The following is a 12,484-nucleotide window of genomic DNA, read 5'->3' on the forward strand; positions in this document are numbered from 1 at the left end:
AAGACATGCACCATGAATTAGCGCAATTCCATACATTTCAAGTATGCATAACTTGCTCTCTATGCGCACATAAGGGCGACAACAACAACAACAATATGAATAGCTATACAGTCACCACAAAATCTATGCGCATGCATTCATAATTGCCAATAATAATAATTTTCGAACTTCAACAAGCCTTTGCACGCATTTGTGAGACTTCCTGTCGTGCGGCGCGTGATGCTTACAAAAATTATTACCAACTGTAATTTATCGAATATATATGCGATGGCGGGCACCACTACACTTTAGCCGCAACTTAGTACAATGCCAACACGATTGCACTTAGAATTCACATTCCATGCATGGTCACAGACCATTTTACAATAATTTTTCAACGTATTTAAATTTTATACATTTAAATTTCTTTATAAAATTTGTTTTACTGCCTATTTTTGTATTGAAAAATACTAGCACTACGCTATTTCGTTGCGTTGCCTATTCGTTTACATACCATTCCGCAATTTCAGGCTCGTATACTCGTCATCGACTCGTGTTCACGCACATGCATACACACAAACATACACAGACGTACACAACCACTAAATACGCGCACACTCAAAATGCAAAGCAAAGCAAAGTACAAAACTTTTTTAACCGACGTCCGACGATAACGTGCGCACGCGTTCCGTACCTCAAAGCGTTTGTGTTGTACTCGTCACACCGACCAGGCTAAGACTGTCGAATTGGAAGTGCTAGCTGAATCGCAAGCCGACGAGCAAGTTGATAGCCAATGCCACAGCGTCGCTGAGAAGCCAATAAGTTAAAAGGCAAGCAAACAAAAATACACACATACACACACACACACATGCAGAGCAAAATTCTCCAAAGCCAGTCAGTACGCTTAGCGCTCAGCGTAAAGCATATAAAGCCGCTCAACACTAAGCAATAAAACAGCTGGCTCAGACTCAAACGATTTGCTTCGCATTCATAGTGTTTGTGTATATGTACTTGCATAGTCGTACAGCTTAAACCGGTCCTACCAAGTTTCGGAGAATTCGCAAAAGCTGAGCAGTGGAGCTACCAAATGCAAAAGCAAAAAAATCTAAATTTCCGCCAACTTTGTCTTATTACTCACAATTCTTCTCCGTTGGCACCCATAAGTGGCAGCGCTCTTCAGACGACTTGCTTTTTGTTTTACCTTGCTTTTGTGACTGTTGTATTTGCTGTTATAGCTCTCTTGCTTTTGTTAATAAGCAAAGTCAATTGATTTTTGCCTTTAATTTTTATTTTCTCATTTTTTTATTATTCATTTCTTGATTTTTGCGACGCTTTAAGTGTTAAGTAGACAGACGCTCAACCACACAAGCACACACATATACAACACATACTTGCCGCTTTCCTCGTCATGCTTTGTTGATCCGTGCGTCGTTGGTGGGTTGCGCGAATTTTCTTCTTTTTCCTCTTTTTCTTCCGTTTCGGCCTTTGGCAAGTTAACAACTTTTGGCTGCCGACTGGGCGACGATTTGTTTGCGTCGACCGGTGGCGCGGATGCGTTACGCCTGGGCCACCATCACAACATCTTCAGCACAACAATAAACTGCTTTGCTCATTTATCTACAGACTTGGACATACATACAAATTTATATATATATAATATATAAGTAATACATAATATACACCTTGTACAAGCATTTTTAGCGCTTGGCTAAGTTCTTGCTTCAGGTTTTTTATTTGTCCGTTATGGTTGGTTTGATTTCGTTTTTTAATGTATGTTGCAATCTTTCTAAGAATGCTGGTCAGAACGTTCTAAGAATTCTATTTTGCTTTTATACATTTTTCTGAAAATTTAGTTAAGGAAGCTACTAACTTTATATATATATGTATAAGATTATGTACGTCTTTTCATGGGCTAAATCTCTACATAATTGTTTTACACTTCCTGAATTATAAGAAAATTCCAATTACAGGGTCTATTCTAGTTTAGTTGCCTACGAGCCCGAAAATACATATATACACATATATAAACAAGAACATATGGCTAAATTACATACATATTTTTTTCAAAACAAGATTTTTTCTCAAAGATTCCCCAGTTATCCACAATTCAATAATTGTTATGATTTAATCTATTATTATACCCTGAACACGGTAACACAGAAGGAAACGTCGAAGACCTTATATAGTGCATATGTAAATGATCAGTGTGACGAGCTCAGTCGATTTAGCCATGTGTCCGTCCGTTCTCCTGGTTCTCACCGCTGATATCGGACATATAGCTGTCATACTTACCGATCGATCAAAATCAAGTCCTTGAATAAAAAAAAACTTTTTTTTGATAAGAAATCTTCACGAAATTAGGCATGAATTATTTTCCAAGGCAACGATACCATCTCCGAATAAATTATTTAGATAGGACCACTATAGCATATACATATTAAGGATTAAAGTTAAAAATTAGTATATATTTCTTCTATTATTATATTATCCTAAACTCTTCCTAAAATTATTGTTTTTTTCTTGAATATAAGTTTTTAACAAAATGATCATCCAATAATCAGGCAAATGCTTTATTGATGCTCTTATCTTCGTTCTCTTATTAGCTTGTTATAAGCCTCTACTTCGATGGCCTTGACTGCTTGAATGAATTATTTTTTTCTTTTGGCTTAAACTCATTTTTGGAATGGTATTGTTTAAGCTCATTCGCTAGATTGTTGACCAGTTTCGGCGTCATATTTATAAACGCACGTCTCTTCACCAATAATGATGCGTGTGATGAATGTACTGTCTTCTGCAACATTTTTGCAAAATCTGCAGGTCTTTTGGGTTCATAGCCAAAACACTAACCAAAATCTGTTGAGTCGATCCATAAGAGATGTTGAGATTCTCTGTTATCACTCTGATGCCAAAACGATGCTTTTCAAGCACTGGTTCTTTAACTTTTTCGATGTTATCGTCATTAATAGAGGTGGATGGACAACTCGTATGAGGCATGTTTTCCATGACTTCACAACTTTGCTGAATGATATGTGCCACTCAAAAAACGAAAACACTTCTGCAACATTTTCAACAATTCTGTGAGCCGTGATTGCATAGAAACACAAAAGCACACCCGTTATTAAATTTTTTTTTATGATAAAAGTCAACACACAAACTGTTCGCGTCACAAATAAATGAATAAATGGCCGCCAAATACACACTGATTGATAAATAGAGATCAAACTTTAATGTAGGAAAAAATTATATATCGATTCGGTTTGCGCGCGCAATTTAATGAATCAGTATTATGTAATCCGATGGTATGTAAATAAGGGTGAAACCGATCATTTGAGCATATTCAAAATTTTTTTTTAAAAGCTATATATAAGAAAATATCTAAATTTATTTAATCAAAATTAATATATACATATAAATATCTACATACACCAAACAAAAGACGTAATTAATTTTAGTGACCATTATCATGCACATTGCCGTCCTTCAAACATTCTCTCTACCCGTGTAAGCAAACAAATATGTTTTCGCAAATACCCTCACATATTTTGCAAAGTAACTGAGAGGTAATATCTCTCCAAGGTATCTCTCAGCTAAGTTGTAAAATTGTAAATCAATTGTAAGACTGAATCACACTTCTGACGTAGACGTTCGTTTTAGCTGCTCTAAAAAACTAGACTTTAACTAAATGCAAACACACCCAAGCACTCACATACATGTGAGAGCCAAAAGACTTATATTTGCACACAAAAAATGATATAACACCTAGCCAGGCGGGTTTCAATTCATTTATCAATATTGCCCACGCTCATTCCAAGCAAAAAAATACCCACACACTCATTGGTGAGCGCAAAGTCTTCTTAATTCAATAAACTGTCAATAGTCTCAACTTTTTTGCTCTTCAAAAGCAAAAAATATCACATATTTGTTAAACTCTCTGAAGATTCATTGAATATGAGAGACTTAGAATGCGCTCTCTATATCTATATGTATCCAAAATCATGAGCACAATCAATGATATTTGATTTTTACTATTTTCGCATATATACCATTAATGAACCCCTACACGTCCACGTAGTTGTTTGCAAACATAAGACGATACGCTCATTTAAACTTTAGGTACTTAGTAAATAATAAATCGAAAAAAGGTTTAAAAGCAAAGCTAGTAAGAAAGATCCACGTTCTAATGGCACCAATAACTTTTCATGCTATATTTATTGGGCCTATCTAGAAGTTAGTTTATATAAGAAGTCCACTAGACACACTTTGTACGAATGAATTTACGTAAATCGGAAAACACCAACCATATTCTAAAAGCTAAGGGAGAAATGTGTTTTTTACTTTAGTTCGAAACAATATTTCTTAGAGAAATGTGCGTAATCTCAGTCTGTAGAAAAAATTCAAACTTGAAAACAGACCTCTTGCAAGAATGGCATCTACAGTTGTTCTGCAGTTTATCATTTTTTCGAGATATGCACAAAATTCACTGTTGAGAGAATAGTTTAATGCATGCTCTCTCATAATGATAATTTTTTATCTACAATTATCCACACTTTGATTATGAAAGCTTACAATTGAAATATGATCTACATCGTATTAAAGCCAAAGTAGCTATGAAAACGACTCTACTAAAAATACCAAACAGCTCCACATGCATTTCAAGGTAATCAGTAAATGAGCTTTCGACTGCCCAATCGAATACCATAAAGGTTATGAATTCATCCAGTGAACAGTTTACTTTTTTTCGACCTTAAGTGTGAAATAAACAAAAACACTTTTTTTATATTGTTTATATAAATTGAGATTTCAAATGGTTTTTAAATAAATAGTAAAAGTTTTAAATAATTCCCGAAAATCACCATTTTTACGCAATCATACAAGGAGGTGCCACCTTTCTTAGGTGATAATTCTTTTCAGAAAGCGTAGATTTTCATCACTCTTCGGAATATTGAAATTTATAGCAATGCTGAACTATTTAGTTAAAATTACTAAGGACTACTCATACACCATGACAGCTAACATAGATAGAAATGTATTGAGGTTTGCACCGCAACCAAAGGTCTTTGTATTCTGCCATCTGTCACAACGAATATACTGCTGGGTGCAATTGAGGCTATCTGATGGATCCAAGGGCCTTAACCCTGCGTCTACAGACTGCTGTGCAGTCTAGCATCAACTGCTGGAGTTTCCTTTTCCATGCTGCAGAACCGGCAGTTTGCGCAAGAAGCTGGACCCAAATTTAATAGATTATTCTTGAGCTTGCAATGCCCAGTCTAAAATGCGACAAGTGGCCGTACTTTGTCTTTCGAGTGAGGTTGTAACCAACCATTAACAACTTTGCCTGGCGCTGTGTCGTTATCTTCATACTTATATATACACTTCGGGAGAATCAAAAATATACTTCCACATATCTCTTAAATTATTTTACTTAATTTTCTCCATATATGTATATTGACACAAATCCATATCAATCTCAATTCTCTCACGCTTTCAAAAAGCTCATTAACTATACATAATCGTAATACCCTAAGCACAACAAGTAACGCTTGGTTATAAAAAAAAATAGTAGATAACAAAATAACTCGACAGCCTACTCACCAAAGCAAAGAGGCATTATACTTAAGTTTACAATAACACCATGTTTTTGCTTTTGTCTTTGGGTATGTTTCTTCTATGGGGGCTGAACTAGAATACCTTGGAAATTACGGATAAAGAATCGAACAAGTTGACATGTTATGTAAAAATAGAAAAAGGCAGATAAGTAGTAAACAGCAGTGGATAGATAACGGCGACGAAAATGACGAGACCGCTGTCGCAAATAATCGCTGCGAGCCGAAGCAGAGCCAAAGCAACAGCGAAGGCGCCCAGCATTTAAAACACCCAAAGCTACTTAAGGCCGCTTAGCGTTGTTCAAGCCATGTTTTTCTCGATTTTTGCTTTTATTTTGTCATTGCAAGCGCTCGACTTAAATGAATGGATGGCATTTAATTTGCATTAATTCCGTCTTTGGCCGCGTCCGTGTACGCTACCTCCATAACATTGCTGTTACTGCTGCTGCTCTTCAATGGCAATCATACTCACATTCACGTGTATATGTATGTATATTCAAGCAGATGTACGTTGCTGTGTGGGCGCTTTTGCATATTTATACTGCAATCATGCGTGTCGTCTTCTTGTTTCGCCGTTTTCACGCGCTCTATTCGTATTTACTGTTAGATTTGAGCTTATATAATAATATATATTTCCACAAAAAATATGAAATCTAGAAGTAGTAGAAGATTTCACATTATGTGTTTATGACACTGAAGAGGTTACGACTTCAAAATAAGTTGATATTGAGTTGATGAATCTGAAAGCGGCATTCGACTCAAACTTCTGCCCGCCGACTGACATTTTCATATTTGGAAATGAAAGGAAGTTACACGAGGTGAAATACGGTGCTCCAGTTCATAGCCTCAATCCACAAACTTTACTGTAACGACGCCGCAGCACTATCTGAAACTGCAGAATCTAACCGTGCGTCTCTGATTCGACAAAATTTTTGTATTAGCCATCTACGAAATATACTACATGATAGTAAATTATTTGATAGTCGCGCTTATTGTGGTCGGTGAGGCTTAGTATTTATCAGGCCTCCGAATCTAAAAGAATTGCCAACTATAGAGATATATAAGAATTCCGCCAGATTTTCCTTAGGTTGGACTTTTCTTTGGTTGAGTTTTTACATAGAAATTAATCCTAAAAGAGCCGACGAAATTTAAATACGTTCAACTAGATCCGCTCTTACGGTTGGCTATTTGCAATAACCTTAAACACGGATTCTTAGAAATCAGAAAAAACATTAACCTCAGTTTCACCGAAGCATTTATACGCTTCACCGAAACATTTTTTATAGGTCTATCTATATCTGGATTTATATCGGTCAATTTATATGACAACTATATGTTATAGTGGTCCGTTCTGAACAATATGTTCGGAGATTGTAGAGCATACAAGAATTTGATTTTGATCGATCAGTTTGCATGGGAGCTGTATGCTATGCTTATCCGACATCAAGGGTTCCGATAAATGATTAGCTGTTTGCGGAGAAAAGGACGTGTGCGAAATTTCATGTCGCTTGTAATGGGACTAGTTCTCGTATATACAGAAAGCAAACGAACAGACAGACATGGCTAAATCGACTCAGCTCGTCACACTGATTATTTCTATATATATATTATATATACTATAAAGGGTCTCCGACGTTTCCTTCTGGTTGTTATAAACTTCGTTTCAAACTTAATATACTCTGTTCGGGGTACAAAAATTGAGAGACTAAAGAGGTAAGATTTTGTCTTAGTTTGTTTAGTTTTTAAAGTACAAAGCTTGACTTTTTTGAGACACCTATAAAAAGTGCATTTGCGAATTATTAGTTTTAGATTACTTAAAAAACCTTGTAATAATTATTTCAAAGTAATATTTTAAATATTATATTATATAAACCAACTTAAGCCTATGTGGGTGTCAGTATAAAAGAACATATCGACAATGGAGCAAAAATCCGTGCACTTCTGAAATAAGATTTACACTGTCGAATGAGCTATGCATTGTTAGCTGCTGTCAGCTTGACTTGTCCAACAGCCAACTACAAGAGCCAAAGCGATTTTAATTATTTTCGCTCAATAAACGAAGTAAAAAAGGATTAAGTTATTCATGTGATGCCAGCATTTAGTAGTGTCTACCAACTGCCACACAATGCCTTAGCCGTTGCCGTTGCCGTTCACTAATCAGTCATAAGTGTTTGTGTCATAGCTGTTTATTATTTAACATAACTCCACAATGGCTTACAGATAGCATTTTGCTCTGCCACTCTAAACTACTGTAAATAAGTACGATGTAAATACTTGGCAGTAATGGTTATTTCTTTAAATCCCTGCTCACATGCATTGAGCGCATAAATTTTACACAGAATATTTATTGTCTCACGTTTAAAAATAGAAACGTCAAAGTCAATAGCCAACGCCAAACACTTGCGCATCGGCAGATATCAGTGACCAACCTGCCTGTGCATATATACTTGTATGTATGTAAGAAAGTCGACTCTGTGGCACGACAATAGCACCATCAGTGCAACCTGCAGCCTCCGATGCAGTCAACAACACTTGCAGCTGGGCCGGGCTAAGTGAAGCATTTGGCAGCCGTAACGGCCCGGCCGTGTGTACCTGCTGTAGTGGCAGCAATGAAGGACGGTGGTCCAATCAACGGACTGATGTAATAACGCAGCCATGGCCAATGGACTGACAGTAGGATGATGGTCGATCGGCTCTAAGCGACTGCCAGCTATGCGTAAATGCGACTATAAGGCATATGGAGCTCTGTGTAGCTGTGCGAACAGGGCATCATGTGTGCGTGTGAATATGTGTTCAGGCGTATGCGCACAATGGACATTGATGAAGATACGTAAGAGACATACCCATGCATGTGCTTATGTGCACGTAATTAGTTTGAGTTTACTTGGAAAATTAGAGCTGTCATAATATTTTCTTGTAGTTACACCCTTTTCTTATTTCTCGCAGTTTTGTTATCTGATTAGTGTATGGGGAAAATTATGGGTTAGATGCCAAACTCGAATCTGTGTAAAACAAAACATGTTTGATGTAATTATTAACAACACTAACCGCCTTGTGTGTTGGTATCAGCAACGCATTTATTATGTCATGTGTCGTAGTATTTCTTCTTTCCGAACGCAGAAAAATTTGAGATTCAAGAAACGTTTCCAGCTCCAGTCCATTCTTGGCACTAAAATAGGTAGTCATGCACTGCAAATATGAAGAAACTGCGAATGCAGGCTCAAACTTGCAAACCTCGCTATTCGAATAAAACACAAAAAAAGCTTCGAAGTCTTATGCATCTAAACATATTGGTATCCAAAGTTCGCGTGAATGTGAAATACTAATTTTGAATAGGAAAGTAAAAAAAATGTATTCGGGGTATTGACCATTGCTTTCTACACATTTTGACCATATTTCTGGCATTTTGTGGACACCATGCAAATAGAAATGTTCGCCTTTTGAAGCAAACCAATTAGACACCGAAGGGTCTTAGTAATCCGAAGGGGCAAGTCTGGTGAATACGGCGGGTGGGGAAGCAGCTCCCAGCCAAGTACTTTGATTGTAGGTGCATTGCCGTTTGACAAAAGTACTTTGCCGTCTTCTCTGGCCCATTCTAGTTGTTTGTAGATCAATGCATGATTCAAATTGACCATTTGTTGTCTGTAATGATTGGTATTTACAGTTTCACCAGGTTTTAGAAGCTCATGATATACCACACCCTTCTGATCCCACCAAACACAGAACATTGGCTTCTTGCCGAATCGATCTGTTTTTGCAGTCGATGTTGATGGTTGTCCCAGATTGACCCATGATTTTCTCAATTTAGGATTCTTATAATAAATCCATTTTTCATCGCCATTGACAATTCGATACAAAACTGATTTGCTTTCGTGTCTTTGAAACCAAATTTCACAAGTGTTTTTTGGTTTTCCATTTGTCTTCATTCAATTCATGTGGCACCTATTTTCCATTTGCTTTTGACTCAAAGTACCAACGCTGATACACCTGGTATTATAAATATATGATCCTAAAGTTGCTATATCTAAGCCTAGACTTAACAATTTGCATAAAATCTATACGATCTATCATTTCACAGGTAAAAGTAGTACAACAGTGCGAAAAGAAGTTGAATCACGTCTACAACTTTATCAAGCTTCGAGTAAGCAGCCTAATTTTACTATGAGCATGTTATTTTGACCAATTCTGTAAAGAACGGAACTATTCCTATAGTCACTCCAGAATTTTTAGCTAAGAGGTTCTGATTTTTCTGTTTAAACATTAGGAATTTTAAATTATTTTTCCTAAATAAAATAATCAAATATTTTCAGAATCGCGATCTCTTTATTGTATGACCTTGATCTGTAACATTCTTATAGTAAATATTTAAATAGATAATTATCTGCCATATGCATATTATTTGAGCGTCTGACAGTTCGTATCAATTCTCTCTCGCATGATTGCTAAGCTGACGTCACACAAAGAGTATATGTCAACATTTAATAAAATTCTGCAATCTAGAAATATATGCAATTTTTAAGCTCCAAGTCTTATACAAAAATAGTTCAAGATATTTATTTAATATAGTTATATGGTGTATATTTTTTTATGAATCAAAAAATAAATTTGAACAACCGAAATTATTGATATATTCCACACGGGTAAATAATAAAGATATGCGTATATAAATCAAGGAAAAGAGAGTGCAGCAGCCAGTCACTAATATGTTTCAGTTCTTAGCCCAAAGCAATTATTTTCAATATTCAAATTCTACACACTTGTTTATGTAATCCTTCAGACAGGATAGAAATGGCCCAATAATGTCGTTAATACGTATAAAACAATCGATTTTAATTTTAAATACCGTAGATCAAATGGAAAAATACCCTTAATTAAAAAGGCAGTTTAAATTCTTAAAATATACTTCCAAGTACTGACATTGGATACCTTCAAATGGCAAATTAATATCAGAATTTTTCGGAAGGTGGTAAACAATATATTTAAAATCGAATCCGAGGCAGAGACAATACCGTGTCCACTAGGAAAGATCAAAACTCAATACGCAATTTGAACAAACAAATAGCACAAAATAGAAGAAAATCTACAACCAAATGATTACAAAGCTTTTCTATTATCTATTTTCGATTAAGTTGAAAGAAAAATGCTATATTACTGTCGGGTTTTCCAACGGGGCTACGTTCTACACAGCACGTACAACAACCGAATTATTGCGATAAAAGTTTGGAGATTCGATAATTTCATGAAATTGTGACATTGAATGGGCATTGAATTATAACCAGAATTTACATAATTATAGAAAGCAGGTAGGTAGAGTCTCTGTCTAACGACGCACCTAGGCCTTTAGGGAGCCCATTGAGATCCCACCGGGACTAAAATCTCCTCACTCTATTGTTTCATCTATGAACCAGATCGTGCTTCTGATGAAGTTTGTCTGTAAAAAAAAGTTTTATCTGTGCAACCTCTTCCTCGTCGTCGAGAAACCCTCGACCGATAGTATTATAGTCTCCTTTTCTTCTACCTCCTGACAGCTTTTACAATAGTCGTTATATGATGTCCCTAATCTGCTGACATGTTTGCCAATTAGACAGTTACCTGTTAGCCGTCCTACACATGTATAAATATGTTGAAGTCTTGAAAACATACAAATTTAATTCAAGTGTTCGATTAAAATCTTACTTATTATAGAACCACTGACGTATAAAGCTATATGAATCACTAACATTTTTGGTAATTTACATGGCGCATTATGACGCATTCCTCAACGTCTCTCAATTTAATTAAGAGTTATGCCGAATGGTTCAATAAAAGAACTCATGCGTGTGCTGACAAACTAGCATTTTCATATTGCGAAAAGAACATGTATACCTAGATAGATACGTCAAGTAAGGTATCGAAATTAGCAATAGACAATGCAATGGGATTAGATGTAACACCCACACATTTGGTATGCGAGTTATCCCACACACAATAAAATATAATATTATGCGTATGCCCACATAATATGTATATCTAATTTAGATCTATGGTAGGTATGTGCACGAGGAGTCGAGTAAAAGTTAATGCAAATAGAATATAGTGAGCCGAATCGTTAACTGAATATTGAAGAAACGTACACTCATACTTTGTGGAATGGGCTTGAACTCTGGAAGTAATGAGAATGTCTACTTAAAGGGTGATCCATTTCGAGGTACTTCATTAAAGAAAAAACACAGAAAATTCAAATTTAATGGGGAATGCTTATTATCATTCCAAAGAACATTTAGAATTTATTTTTCTCTTTCAAATGTTGGCCGCGCCTACGTCTCAAATGATCCATATGTTGAGTCCAATTTTCGATGACTCGTTCGAGCATTTCAACTGGTAACTGGCAAGTGACACGCATGATGTTTTGCTCCAAGGTCTGAATCGGAGCAAGATTGTCCGCATAGACTTTAGACTTTACATATCCTCACAGGAAAAAGTCTAACGGTGAAATATCACACGATCTTAATGTTCAATCGACCGGCCAAAAACGCGAAATTATCTGCTCACCGAGGTGTTCTCTCAATAAATCCATTGATTGATGAGATGTGTGGGAAGTGAAGGCGCGATAACAGTCGCCATTGACGGTTACGTTCTCACCGGCATCATTTTTGAAGAAATATGGACCATGATTCCACCGGCCCACAAACCACTTCAAACCGTTGTTTTTTCTGGATGAAAGGGCAGCTCTTGAACCTCTTCAGGTTGCTCTTCGTTTCAAATTCGTCAATTTTGCTTGTTTACATACCCATGTACCCGATGTCGCTTGCGAAGGTCGAGTGGCTTCAGTTCTTGCACAAGCTGTATTTTGTACGCTTTCAATTAAAGGACTCTCCACGGTCTTCGTGTACACTCTCAGCTGTGTGTCTATTCAAGATGGG

At 36.3% G+C, this 12,484-nt stretch overlaps 1 protein-coding gene across 4 annotated transcripts in view; it reads right to left on the reverse strand.

Moving 5' to 3' along the window:
* pio (piopio) overlaps nucleotides 1–754 on the reverse strand; it is an 80,922-nt gene extending 80,168 nt beyond the window's left edge. For 3 of the 4 annotated variants that reach the window (XM_036369897.2, XM_014248099.3, XM_036369899.2), the window contains exon 1: nucleotides 494–725. The gene's annotated coding sequence lies outside the window, so the exon portion shown is untranslated. Of the gene's footprint in view, nucleotides 1–493 lie in introns of all 4 variants that reach the window. The other variant, XM_036369902.2, reaches the window with a different exon arrangement.
* Between the last annotated feature and the right edge of the window lie 11,730 nt (nucleotides 755–12,484).

The sequence above is a fragment of the Bactrocera oleae genome, chromosome 4 (genome assembly GCF_042242935.1).
Source record: "Bactrocera oleae isolate idBacOlea1 chromosome 4, idBacOlea1, whole genome shotgun sequence".
In the NCBI taxonomy this organism is placed as follows: Eukaryota; Metazoa; Arthropoda; class Insecta; order Diptera; family Tephritidae; genus Bactrocera; species Bactrocera oleae.